Genomic DNA, 14,971 nt, shown 5'->3' with positions numbered 1-14,971 from the left:
GCTTGACTCTGCAGCCACAAGGACCAGGAGGTGTTGACAACAACCAGTAACTGGATTCGAGCTGTCTCTCGAAGGATGTCAAGTGCTGCAGCATTGGTGACTGGATTGGACCCCACAAGTCTTGGCAACAGCAACCCATGCAGAAAGTGAAGAAATGCTTCGGTGCGGACCAACAAGGTCCGAGGGACTCACCAAGTGGTGGAGAGTCAGGGCACGTCTGGAGCAACCAGAGAAACCAAATGGAAGTGAAAGTTGCCTTCTCAGGGACCTACCAGTCAACGGACCAGGGATCGCGATGGTACCTTGATCAAAAATATAAAGGGCCGGCTCACGGAACACTCGTGGAGTGTAGGCCAGCAATCTTTTGTGGAAAAGGTGCTCAGGGTATGAGCTACAAGTAACCCAATGCACAGCCTCAAGGAACGTCGAGAAGCTGATGCACTTGCAAGTATGCATGGTGTCCAGGAGTTCCGGTACCACGTTACTCCGAAGCCTGCGGGTCTCAGCTGTGCTGAGGATTCGGGTCGGCCTCTGCAAAGTTCGGAAATCCACCTCCTGAGCTGCAAAATCTTCAGAGTCCGGTGGGAGCTTCGGAGATGTACACTGGCAAATGCTTTGCTGGTGCCTGCCAAGCAGGGGAGTTACTCCTTTACTCCGAGGGAGATTCTCAGTCATCTAGTCATGTAGATCGTCGAAGTTCCGGGAGTTCTGTAGCAGAGTTTTGTCCAGGTATAATCTAAAATCCTGTAGTCAGGGGTTCCTTTCTTATACCCAAGGAAGGGGTTGGACATATTCTGGGGACCCACCTATGGGAGGGTCTGGAAAGAGGGGTCGCTACACCCATTTCCTTTGTCCAGTTTGTGCCAGAGCAGGGGCTGATAGCCTCTGCAACCAGTTTGAACTGGGCTATGCACAGGGACACCAAATGTGCCCCCATTGCAGACTTCAAAGCACCCTCAGAGTGCACCCACCCAGCCCCAATACACTAAAGCCTGTCTAGGAAGTGGTTACACCTCCCTGTGACATGAAACCTATTGTCCAGGCCTCCCCTGCTGGGGTTTTGTCCAGCAGCAGGAGGCCAGAATCGTGTCTGTGGCTGCATCATCCATTTTGTGATGCAAGGACTCTTTTAAACTGGTACTGGGTAAACCGGTGTGTACATGTCTTTCCCTCTAGAAGGGTGAAATTCTACCCCCAACGCCAGAACTGTCGGGGGTGTAGGATTCCAAAGTGTTTGACACCCAACACAACATGTTTCTGTGCAGCCATTCCGAAATTAGCACTTACCCCGAGGTTATAGTGCACTCAAGAGTATATGGTCGGGCTGCATCACAGAACAGCCCCAGGGAATAGGTTCCGAAGCTGCAGAGGGGCCCTACTCATGCATGGGCACCCTCTCACACAAAAACAAGCACCCTGCCTTCAGGATTGATAAGGCCTGCCATAGGGGTGACAGATAGGTTTAGGTATGTATTGATTTAATGTAGATATAGGTAACCTATATCTAAGTAAGAGGTGCATGCCCCACCTTACCCAGGCTGCAGTAGCATTCTTGTGGTATCATTTTGGAAGGCTTCCCAGGGGTGGCATAATACATTCTGCAGCCTCTGGTAGGCCTCTGGAGTACCTATGCCCTAGGTACTTAAGGTACCATATACTAGTACCCCAGTAACCAAACTGGAGTGTACCTAAAGTACTTGGAATCAATTTAGAGAGGAAAGCAGATAGGCTAGGGCCCTGAATAGGAGGACTCCAGCCAAAGTCAAAAACCATCAAGGCACCAGAAAAAAAGTGGGGGCAACCATGTATTCAGATTCCACCTTCCTACACATTACAACAATAAGGGTACCAATTATGCATTTCTACTTGCGTCCTAACTTTTCGGACTCCATTTTGAATCACTGTATAGTTTGAGATGCAAAAGAACTCCACAAAGTCTCTGTTCTTCTTTTCTTTGCTCAATTTGGTTATTTACAATGTCTTTTTATTGTTCTCTTCCATTTGATTAATTGCAAATTACAGTCCAATCATACTAAACCTATTGAAAGATGTAGGCATCCCTAATCCTCAATTCTTCTTCTATGGAACGCCCCTGATTTTAAATCTTTCCCCTCTCGGGGCTAGGTTATCTTCTTTCTAAGGCTAATGAGATTTTCTTTCACAGTTCAAGCTTCATCATTTATGATATTAGATCCAAGCAGAGCAAGAACATGCTGTAGTATTTCAGCACAAATCTCTCCCATTTCATGTGCGGTTGCCTGTCGACCAAAAGTGAGGAAAACAACCTGGTTGAGGATCAAAAAAAGCCACCCACTCAGCTTCAGTGGATCGGGAACTGTCAGAGTCAGAATTCCACAGGCATCAACTCCAGGTACTATTAACTGAATGTCAATTGTCAGAGTGCTCTCTCCGCGACTCACTGTGCTGGTCCCCAACCTCCCGGATTTCTCCGGTCTCTGCATTTGCAATCAGATAAGTCCACTCAGTAGATGCGTACTTTTGAGACGGTACTCTCTCCCTTCTGGATCGTCTTAGACCATCCGGTCTTTCTTCAGCTTCCCTTTGATCGGATTCAGATGTTTCAGGAATTGGAGCGAGATTTTTCTCAGATACTAGCCTTATGTTCAGCCTTTCTTTCTATAATTGAATCTGCAACTTCCCTGCATCAATTTCGTCTTGGTCAAATCCACCTCATACCTTTGTGCTAACTGTACCAATGCTTCATTAGATTGCTTTGCCTTTTTAGTTACATCTTTAGCTACAAATAGCAACTAGCTTGGGTCATATGTTTCAATCCTGTCCAATGGCAGAATCCCTTCTATCACTTCATCTATTTTAACCTTCAATAGTACCACATCAAACAATGGTTCTTTCATTGCCACTTGTATGATTCTCTGACCCCTCTCACTTCCTGTTTCTTCCCAGCCACAACGTTGTGCCCTCCTTAGACCTGTACTCTCTTCCATTCTCAACACTGGATGACTTTCCCTCCCGCAACTTCGACTTCTCCAATCATTACCTTCACACAAACCCTGTGGTTCAAATAGTACTCTTGATGCTTCTTGCCTCATCTCGAGTTCCCCTGTTGGTACCCTTGACTCCCTCACTGATGGAACCCACATTCTAATGTCTGACCGAGAATTTGCCAAAGCTCCTGTTCTTTTTCCTTCCGACCCACTATCCATTCTAGATGGATCAGCTGTGGCTGGCAGTGTAGTACTAGCTTCCACTGGCATCTGAGCCTTTCCTGGTCCACTCATTGTAAGACTTCCTCCAGACATAGTCTCATCACCACCTCTTATCTGTTGTTGACTTTCATTTGCTCTCTCATTTGGATTATAAATTGAAACTACAGGTCCAATTGTAACTGGTACCATAAGAGAGTCTGATAACTGCATGGTACATGCACCTCCGTCGCGCTCAGGGTCCTCATATCCTGGCCCTCCAGATCCCCCTGGAATTCTGATTTCCACTGCCATTCACCCTCTTACTTCTGCTGTTTGCTCCTCTGAACCCGTTCAACTCACTCCTAAAACTTCCCCAGGTTGCTGCGTTTTGTCCGTCTCTAACCTGGAGTCATAAGGTGGAGGACGTTCCGCTAGCAGCCTTTCTAAAACGCTATCATCTGTATCACTGTCCTACTCTGTCCTACTCCATCCTTCAGATCCTCCTTTTAGCAACCTGAATGGATATAAGCATTCTCCCTCTGTGGGATCTACTCTCCATCACTTCAATTGTGCATCCCACCTAGCATCCTGATTTACCTTCATTGCTTTCTTCATTCTTCCCTGTGAAGTGTCTCTTCTCTTTGCCATTGCTGCTCTCATCCATGCATCTAATGCCACAAATTGCATTGGTCTAGGCGGAGGTTTGAGAGAAGACATCACTCCTCTCAGCTGATATAACACCCCCATCCGAAAAGACCCATAATGAAGGAAAGCCGATTCTCCCTCTTTCTCTGTGATTTTTTGCCAATTTTGCAGCCACACTATAGTATGACGTCCTACATTGGTTGCCATGTAATGTGCTGGGGTATGCTCTGGTGGAGCTACTTCTCCCACCTGAGTTACCACCCCTGTGTCCCCTCTACACAAATCACGCAACACCTTAAAACATCTCATTGTGAAAATGAATTATATGCAATCCAGAATCCAATATTCAACTTCGGACAAATTTCGACGAATCCCACCAAGCGACCAATCCCCGCATGGCTCGCACTGACGTCACTACTCCCTTCTTCCAGCAGCTCACCCTCCTTTACAATTTCACTTTGTACACTCGCTCACACATTCGTACACAAGTAACTGTATATCCAAAAGTTATCAAACCAAGTAACTGCTCCCTAACATAGCCACAATAACTTACAGTTACATAAACACGTAATTGTCCGCCTGCTAAAACAGATAGAACACTCTTTCAAGAACATCCACTGTGACCCTGACCTGCGTTGGTTACCCAATCGCTGTAGTCTACCCCCAATACCTGAGGTTTTCCACTGCGATGCTATTCCTACATTCACACAAAGTTCCCTATCACAAGTGGATCGCCGATAGCGCTTCACGACACCCACAATTTGTGATCGGACAATCACATATACAAAACTATCCCCGTGTCTTGGACTTCTCTTGAGTCCGCTCACCAAACTTCCTAACCCACACGTATCAGGACTAACCCTGGGCGGAGTTCGCGGAGTGGGGCTTCGCGGAGCTACGCGAAGTGGGCGAGAAACTACCCCCACCTCCGCACTCCGCGTAGCCCCACTCCGCAAACACCACTGGCCGCCAGCCCCGCCACCCGCCTCCCTCCCGCCCTCCCTAAATACATTCAAATAAAAGAATCAAATAATTTAAAAAGCACTTACCTTGCCGCCGCTGCCCGCCGCGTCCCCGGGGCTCGCTATCTTCCGTCTTCTATACTAATGCGCATGCGCGGGCGGCCGCGCATGCACATTTTCTCGTGAAAATGCGCATGCGCGGCCGCCCGTGCATGCGCATTAGTAAAGCGGACGGAAGACGGAAGATAGTGAGCCCCGGGGACGCGGCGGGCAGCGGCGGGAAGGTAAGTGCTTTTTAAATTATTTGATTCCTTTATTTCAAAGTATTTAGGGAGGGCAGGAGGGAGGCGGGTGGCGGCCAGCTACGCTCCGTCTGCGGAGCGTGCGTAGTGCCGCCTGGCTCCGCCAGCTCCGCAAAATGCGGAGTAGGCGGCACTACGCACACTCCGCAGACGGAGCGTAGCTGGCCGCCCACCGTTAATCAGGACCAGTAAACCAATTAACCCACAATCGCTCAACTTGCGTTCCAAATTCGCAAAACAACACACAATTAATTCATCACCGCAATCTAGCACAATACACAGTTTCATACTCACGCTACCACTGTTTCTGCCGCACCATCAGCATCCGCCAACCTCCATCAATCTTCGTTTTCTGCTGTCGTCTACTCGAAGTCCAGAGCCCACTTTTTCTCAGTTTTTACTCTAAATCCCTCATTCTCCCCTCACTTTAGAGGCAAACCATCCTCTGCTACCATTTGATTACGCTAAATTTAGTCCTTGCCTTCCCTACTAAATTCAGCACTGATGGTCTTTTATTTGCCTGCTGAAAGTGGTTGAGGGGAGTAAACAATTCAAATCTTTACTTACAATTTGATCATAATAAAGGACCACAGACTCCGAATTCCAGTTTATGGAGTTTATTATGAGGCCAAAAATAATTGAATATAAATACACCTTAATATCAGAGAATATAAGTACATACAAATCAATACAGAGCCAAACCTACGAATATAATTAATTCGACATAAAAGGCATAATGGGATGAACTCCAAAATCAAAATGCAACCCAGAATTGAAGCGGAGTCTAAATCCTTTTTTATGATGAAGAAAAACAAGGGTTATCTTTCCCAAGTCTGCTCTCTCTAAGGTTTCTGCCCATTTCCCCTATATCATACCCCAAAGGTGTCAGCACGTGTTGACTTCCTAAGAAGTACTCACGTCAAATGGGTCAGATAGCGTAAGGCTATGGAGCTCGTTCTAAGATGCTCCTTTTCCTATGAAAAATGCAGAAGTCTCTACCTTTCTGTCCCTGTGCATCATACAAAAAGACAAAGTTCAGCCCCCCTCAAATGTATCATGTGATGAACTGTTCATTTATAATATTCTAGTAGATTTCCATGGACGCTTTAATTAAGTTCTTCTTGTCTTCTAGTGGCCTTGAGTTTCAGATAGGCCCGGCAAGGAAGGCATCCTCACTTCTCACCTTTCAGGCTTCTTCAAAGACATTCTGGGTATCTCCTTAAACTAACAATAATGAGATCGAATTCCTTCAACGGCAGAAGGATGAGAACATACTGTCCTGGCACACAAAAAGGATTCATTTAATTATTTCTTGAGCAACCAAGGATTCTAACCCGACAACAAACTGTAATTCTGGGCCTTCAATGCATGCAAATTAAATGACACACAGTTACATTATATGATTATAATGTCATACATTACATTATGTATACAGGAATTATAATGTTCTCTAATACATGTAAAATCCTACTTGAATGTGTACACTACATTTCAATACTTATATAGCGTGAATAATTGCATCTTAATAAGCATAAAACACTACAAATGAAAAAAAGATATGTGAGTGCGTAAAAACCATGAATATAATGCATCTTTACAATTTAGAGTACAGTAGGTGCTCTAGCAGTACCCATAGTAGGCTAGGAGGGCTGGCGCAGATTCACTCGTATGTCAGGCAGATTTCTGGCAGATGTCAAGTCTCTGCTGTGCCTAAAAGGATGCATGTGCGCTTGTATGCTGGTGGCTCAGAGTGACTCCAATCACACCCTACCGGCCTGTGACTCAACCGACCATCAACCGCACACACTTCTGCATATTAGCATGAAAGGCCCATATGTACTCTCAGATTTCCCCATAGGCACAGAATGGGAAAATCTGACTCCAGACTCTGAATCCAAAGCTTTATATCCGTTAGAGAGGAGGAAATACTGGCCTTCAATGGTGATGGAAGTGTTATCAGAAGAGAACCCTCCTGAAAATGACAAAGGTGCTGCAGAATCAGACCTGGGGCTGTTGGATGCAGAGACAGGCCCTGAGGTGGTACAGCCTGAAGACAGAAAGTGACTATACACTAAAGCAGTGTCCGGAGTCCCAGGGGCCGTGTTCCAACAGAGCTGGCATATCATCCTTCCATTAAAATAAAGTTCTCTTGGCTGAAAGCCAACATGTCGAAAGGGTTGTATGACAGAACCACGCATGCCTGAACCATGTGCGCCTCAACGGCTGCGTTGTTACCACACGTTCCTTTGTATTTGTATTTGTATTTGTGGGGGTATTTTTAAAGCGCAGCGTTCGCTCCGGAGGGAGCATCTTGGCACTGAAAAACCTGATAGGACAGTCGTGGTGGCGGTATGAACATTAGATAGCAGCTTTAGTGTAGTCGTCCGAAAGATTAAAAATCCAGGTTTTTAGGAGTTTTCTGAAAGGCTTTTCGTGAGTTTGTTGCCTGAGATGTTTGGGCATGTTGTTCCAGGCTTTTATGGCAAGGCAGCTTAAGGTTTTTCCACCTTTGGTCTTCAAGTTGTACCTGGTGGTGCGGATGAGGTTATCCTGAGAGGAACGGAGGGATCGATTGGGTTTGTAGTGGGGAAAGCGTCTGGTTAGATATATAGGACCTGATTTGTTAAAAGCTCGAAAGGCAACAATCAGTATCTTGAAGAGTATTCTTTTCTGGGGGGGTAGCCAGTGGAGAGATTTTAGAGCTGCAGAAATGGAAGATTTTCGGGGGAGTTTTAGAACCAATCGGGCGGCTGTATGAAGAACACTTTGAAGCTTGTTCAGGGTGAGAAATGATGTTATCCAGGATAGGGCGGTTTCTGAAATCCCTATGTCCATCAGTCTGCTGATCAGGATGGAGTGGGAGATGGTGTCGAATGCCGCCGTGAGATCGAGAAGAATGAGAATAGCATTTTTCCTCTGATCTTGTAGTATCTTGATGGTATCTGACAATTCGATCAGCATGCAAGTAATTACAACAATTTGCCTTAGGGAAGCGCTGGACTTTGGAATAGCATAATTTACTATTCCAACTTCTGTCTGTGTATCAGTAGGGAAGGTGTTGGGCTTTAAATCCAGCAACAGTCCAATACCGCTTTCCTTGAAGCATGTCTTTGTAACGACGTGCCAGCTAAAGAAACGTGTGGTAACATCAGAGTTTTTGTAGAGTGTGCATTGTAAATGCACTGCATGGTTCAGACTGGGTGGTAAATGATGTTTCCCTATAGAAAGCCACTCTCTCACAGAGCTCCTACCTCTTACAACTGTTCCAAGTAAATTCCACAGCTCTCCTAACAGGAGGGTTTAGACTGTATTTCCCAAACACAGACCACAAATAGAGATAGAATTTCTTTTTTTTACCAACTTCAAGTGTATTGAACTTTGCACGGTGATGGCTTCCACTGAAATACAGTTGTTAGCATGTTATCAAAATATGGAAACATAAAAGGACCACCTTGGGATGTTTTGACACACTGCGATCATACAGGCATCTATGTTGCATAAATTGGCTTTGCTAAAAGATCCGATATGTTTGAATTCACTGAAGTCAGGGACTTGTGTACTGCAGTGCTTTGTTAATCCTTTAATCACGTTGCTAGGAAAAAGTGGACCCACGATGATGTGATATCAGATTAATATTGATTGTGGTCTGACATAAATATTGTGTTCTCAATGTCAGCTATAAAAATGTGTCCCCATTGCATTTATTAGTAGAAATTATAAGCCCATTAGTTTTAAAAATATTTAGGGCACAATATTTGTGCCTTGCAATATTTCTCTGTACAATATTCTGACATACAACAATACTTTCTCAGTTTGGCAAGTAGAAATGAATGTTAGAAAATGCTTATACTTTCACATAATTTCTGACTCTGTACTGTACACACAGCAGAATTTCTAATGGTCCATTGTATTTAGTGGAGAAAGAGATGAAGGAACTGATGCCCCCTCTCCATCTGAAGACCTGTTACAGACCAGATATGGAGGTGCCTTCCCGCTCCTGTTTTATTTTGGTCTTGTCATTCAACAAGTTCTGCCTAACTGTGGGTCACTGTGAGCAGAGTGTGTACTTCACCCTTCTAAAATGAAGGTGCCTCTTGAATTGAGTCAATTTCAATTTGTAATCTTTAGTCGGTTCTTAAAAAGACACCATAAAAAAAGATAGGTCCTGACGGTAGGACTTTCTTTACGTGCTTCAAGCCAATTCAAGATATTGATGTCTGTAGCCCACAGTACCCCAAGGCATATTTCCACTGAGGTTTGGCTTCTGATGATGGTGGCTTGTGTTGGAAGCTGGCTCCCTGACCTGGAGCAAGTGAGCAGCTTCAGCTGAGTCTCCAACCAACTCATTTTAGAGACTGGAAATGTTTCTCTACACCCGGAGTCTTCAAACTAGAGGGCTCGCCCCCATAGTGGGGCCTTAAGTGATCCCAGAGGGGAGCCAGGTTCTGGCCAAAAGAAGCATTATGCTGATAACTGTGTTTTTTTAAATTTACTTTTATTTAGAACAGCGAAAAATCAGCAATTCAATAATTAACATAAGTTGTGATAACAAAAATAGAACAGGAGTAGCAGGAGAGGATGTAGCCTTACGGCTAGAGTGGTCGACCTTGAAGCTGGGGAGCCAGGTTCGAGTCTTGGCACTGCCGCTCAACATCCTGTGATTCTTGACAAATCACTTAACCTCTCCGTGCCTGTCAAAAATGAATGTGTCCTTCTGTACTGAAACTGGTGCTCATGTAAAGTGCTCTGATACCCAATGTCTCAAGTCTAGTTCGCTCTTTATAAAACTCTAAGAAACAAAGTGTGCAATACATGGAGGTAAAATTGTTAAAATGAATATAAATAAATACATATTCTACAGTGTAATAAACTGTGTAAATACATAAGGAATAAGGGGGAGCAGGGCAAAGGAACCTAATATGTAACTGTAGTGTAAAAGTTAGAAACAATAATAATAAGAAAAAAACTATTGACATTATGAAGAGCAGAAAAAAGTAAACATTACATATACATGTTTATGACCTTGTATAAATACTCTATTAATATAAAGAGACAGTTGGGTGAATTTTAAGGTGGCTTCCTTACTTCATAAGATTCCAGAAAAAATGTTATTAACAAGTGAGGTGGAATGGGATAAGTACGTAGTTAGTAGAATCCTTTTTTGTGGCTAAAGATTTAGGAGAGACATAGTTGTGTCTAGTCTATTGTGGAAGCAAATGCCATTCCACTAGGACCTGAAAGTAACAACATGAGCTTGTTTCCAATTGGATGTAATTAGGTGAAAAGCAACAGCCATCAATACATCTATATCTTAAAACTTGGAGTTATGTGGGGCCACTGAGGAGCCAAACTACCTAGGAAAACATTTGCTAAGGAGAAGGAAAGAGCAACTTATCTTGTTTATTTGAAGCCAAACCAGTTTCCAAAACTGGAGAATAGAAGGACATTCTAATAACATATGTTATATATCAGCAGTTGAGCATGAACATGACCAACAAGACGACACTGTAGTTGGAGGAAAGGATTTTTGGGTCATGGGGTAAATAACAAATGGTGATATACAAAGTAAAGGGTTTGTGTAGTATTCGCAGACCACATAGTTTTATGAAGCTTAAGCCACATCTTATCCCATAAGGCAGTAGGTCAACACTCCATTAACCCCTTCGCTGCGGGGCTAATTTCCCCACAGCGCAGGGGGCAGGGGGGCCGCGCACGGCGCCGCTGTGCTCATGACGAGCCCAGGCTCGTCATGCAGCACGGTGCTCGTGTGCTGGTGACGAGCCTAGGCTCGTCATGACCACGCCCGCGCAATGGAACGCTCAGCACAGCGGGGAAATTAGCCCCGCGTGTGAGCGTTCCACGGCTCATGACGAGCCTAGGCTCGTCACCAGCACACGAGCACCGTGCTGCATGACAAGCCTAGGCTCGTCATCAGCACAGAAGGGGTTAAATCCTTCTCCCAATCTAACTCAGTCTTTGACTTGGTTCTATCTAAATTCACATGTAATTATACATAAATAGCAGATGCTGATGGGTTAGTGCTTAATAATCGGAAAAGTGTAGCGGCTATGGAGGGAGGGGAGAATGTAGATGGTAATGTGGTAACGTACAGATTGAGGGAGGTACGCAAAAGTATATATTGTGAGCTGGTTGTAGATGGCAGGGAGAATTTAATTTGGAGATCAGAAAAAGATAAAAGTTGATCATCAGTAAAGAGTTGGGATCACCAACACAAACCCTTGATTCACCAAGTTTTCCAGTATATAGAACGATTCCGAACTCATAGTAATCTAGTATGCGAAGTTAGTTGTTGAAAAGTAACAAACGAGGTGTATGTTGAAGGTAGATGAGGATTGATAAGAGATTTCCCTAACTGTAGCCACAACAGAGGGTGTAAGGGGAGTTCTGAAGAGAGCCACAGGGCAGCTTGTTTGAGAAAAAAGGCGTAATGATACTTTGAAAAACTTTTGGAACTTAAAGCCTCAGTTAGATTTTGGATAAAGATATATGAGTAGATTTCCTTTCCCAAAGAAATTTTGATCAAAGCGAGTCTATTTTCTTAAAATAGTAAGCATGAATGTGAACTGTAATCATAGCAATAACATATAATAGCACAGGAGTGAGCATCATTTTAAGAGAGTCAATTCTGCCCCACCAAGAAAGAAAAAGTGGATGCCATCGGACAATGTTATCATTTAGTGTCTTGGTAACGTAATCAAAATTAATTTTTAACGTTTATTTATTAATCTGCGAGAACCACAACCTCAGATATTTTATTTTGGATGGTTGCCAAGTAAATAGTGTGTGAGCAAAAAGTTGCTTATTACACAGGACATTTAAAGGTAATACTTCTCATTTATCAGTGTTAAGCGGATATCCTGACAGGTGGAAAAAAGTGGTGACTTGCTGAAGAAAGGGAAACTGTGGGTAAGAACAATATAGAAGGATGTGATCAGCATAAACTAAAATCTTAGTTTGTTGAGACTCAATTTGTAAGTCTGAAATGGGTGCATCTTGTTGCATTTTGGTTAAAAAGAGTTCAAGTGCAATAACAAACAAAAGAGGTGATAGTTGACAACCTTGGTGTACCACTCTGAACAAAGGAAAGTAGTCTGAGAGCATCCCGGTAACACAATTGTAGTTTTAGAGCCTTTGCACTACAAGGAAATTAAAGCAATCAATTTGGGTGGGAAACCAATCCATTTTAATGCCTGAAAAATAAAATTCCATCCGTCCAATTATAGGCTTTTTCTGTGTCCAAAGTAATGGCAGCAATAGGATGGTCTAGTGCAGAGGCCTCGCTTAGGATGTTGAGGAAGACTTGAGCATTGGCAGAGGCTAATCAATCCTTAATGAAACGAGATTGCTCAGGGCCTATGAGATCAGGCAAAATAGGGTCAATGCAAAATGCCAACATTTTAGAGAAAATGTTGTAAATCTATATTAACTAAAGAAATGGGACAGTAGTTCTTACATTGTGAAAGAGCTTTATTATGTTTTGGAATTAAGCAAACCATGGTGTCCGGGAGGGAATTTGAGAGGCACCTTTAGTGTCCAATGAGCTAAATAAAAAAGTAAAGGGTTGGTAAGGAGAAGCTTTGTGAAATGACTATGAAATTCAATAGTGAAATTATCAGCTTCAGGAGCTTTCCCTCGGTGAAGTATAGAGATAGCAAGATTAGCAAATATGACATCCTTGTTCAGGGGAGACGGTGTGAATGCCTCTGTTGGGAGTCCAAGAGACGGGGTAATTAATAACTCTATGTTTCCTATTTCTTAACATGAAGTTACTATGTTTTCCTCCGGCTTCGTGCCCTTATGTTCTAATTTTGGCTGGGGTCCCCTCACTAAGGGTTGGCCAAAAAGAAAATTGGAATGATCTAAGGAATAAAACTGTGGACTGGCTGTCAAACATAGGAACTTTTAGCCTTCGAATATTGATAAGATTTTAATGGTCCGCAGAGTAGGGTGGATAGGGAAATCCATCAAGAATATTAGGGGTGATTGTATTGTGGTTAACTTTCGTAGACCAAAGATGGTTCACCACCTCTTACACCACTGTGACACGACTCATGCCCCTAACACTGGGATTAGTGCACTCCCTTAAGGATACTTTTATAAACCACAAGATGGGACCAATATAAATAGATTTCCACCAGTCATGACATCTAATAGGTTCCATGCATTGTCAGACCTGGATCTTCAAGACTGACAATTACACGAAGTTCAACAGGGGAGGATACTGGTTATTGCCCCTAGTGCTTTGGAATCTATAACTACTGACAAGACAGCTGTAGGAATTCCCTCTAGTAAATTAATAAGGGAGAAAAGAGAATTAAGTATAAATACCTCCCAAAGGGAAAGGATATGTAACCTAAATAATAGCCAGACTGATATAGCGAGTAGGCATTCTGAAAAACGATTACAATGTCTGGTAGAAATGAATAGAGTGGAGGTTGAGATACGTTCATTAACTCATGTAGCGAGGGGATATCAAATGATAACTCTACCTGTTATTTTGTTAATGAGTGTGAGAAGGTCCCAAGATCAGAAAATTAAGTCGAAGGAACAGATTACAAACAAAATAAGGAAGAATGCAAAACAGAGATAAAATGGATTTCATGGAATATTGCAGGGGTTAAGAGAAACCAAAGGGATGTAGTGTGGCAGGAATATATTGGGGAAATGAAATAGTATTATTCCAAGAAACTTGGGCCTTGGAAACCCCTTATAAGGTAGGCTTTAAAACTTTTAGTATTGCTACTATTCCCTCAACGAGAGGAAGACTCTCGGGAGGTCTTGCCGTTTGGGTAAGAATTACTCTTGGTGTTGATAATAAGCAAATTGATTTCCATTGTCAAGACATTCTGGGAATAAAAATGTTAGCGCCTGACAAAAGGGAAGTCTACATCTTTAACTTATATAGTAGACCGAGCGCATCTAGTAGGGAATCGGAAGTCATTGGACACCTAGACCAAATTTTAACGACAGTCAACCAAAATGCATTGATAATTGTGGGAGGGGTTATTTTATCGCAAATTCAAGCTTGTGGTCGGATTTGAAAATGTTTTTTCAGAGGAGGATACAGCCAACAATATTCCATTGCTGGATCGTAGACCAGTAGTACTGTGCACATGTGCTGATGCACAGCTGTTAAGGCTGGTTTCAAGCCATGGTCTACGTGCCTGTAATGGACGATTACCTTCTGATAGCTCAACTTTACCAACATTTGCCAGGGGTAGTTATAAAAGTTGTATAGATTATATATTGGTATCTACTTCTTTGTGGCCCATGGTGTGTGACTTAGTAATTGAGGATAGAACAGAGAGTGATTACTACCCCCTATGTCTGACACTTGCAGCCTCCCTCTTTCAGCTAAGTTCCCTAAGGAAAAGTGATTCTAGTTGTAGCCCAATTGAGCCATTACTAACAAATAACCGTAGAGCCCTCGACTATGGGAAATGAAGTGACTATTAAGATTTATGATATGTACGTAAAAATTGTTTCCTCGTATATCAACCTACCTATGCCTGAGATCCAAATCATGGAAATGCATGATAGAATGGTAGAGGAATTAGGACCAATGTTAAGTAAGGTTCCTAAAAAACAACAAAAAAGGGGACATCAGAGGTAGCCACACAAGAGAATTCATGGTAAAACAAAGAATGCCGTGATGCAAAAAAAGTCTTGATCCAGGTGACAAAAGTTAAAGATATAGTAACTCTAAGGGAAAAAAGGACCCACTATAAGAAGGTATTAACTCATGCCAGAAAAAATTGGGAAGACAATATTTGGACTGAGTTAATTATGGCAGGTAAAACAATTGACCAAGCGACCTTTTGGTGTTTGATATCCAAGGGCAATAAAACGGGGAAATGTAACAAGGATCTTTTCC

Source organism: Lissotriton vulgaris, chromosome 2_1 (genome assembly GCF_964263255.1).
Source record: "Lissotriton vulgaris chromosome 2_1, aLisVul1.2, whole genome shotgun sequence".
In the NCBI taxonomy this organism is placed as follows: domain Eukaryota; kingdom Metazoa; phylum Chordata; class Amphibia; order Caudata; family Salamandridae; genus Lissotriton; species Lissotriton vulgaris.
The sequence above is the reverse complement of the archived record's forward strand: the minus strand, read 5'-3'. Positions refer to the sequence as shown.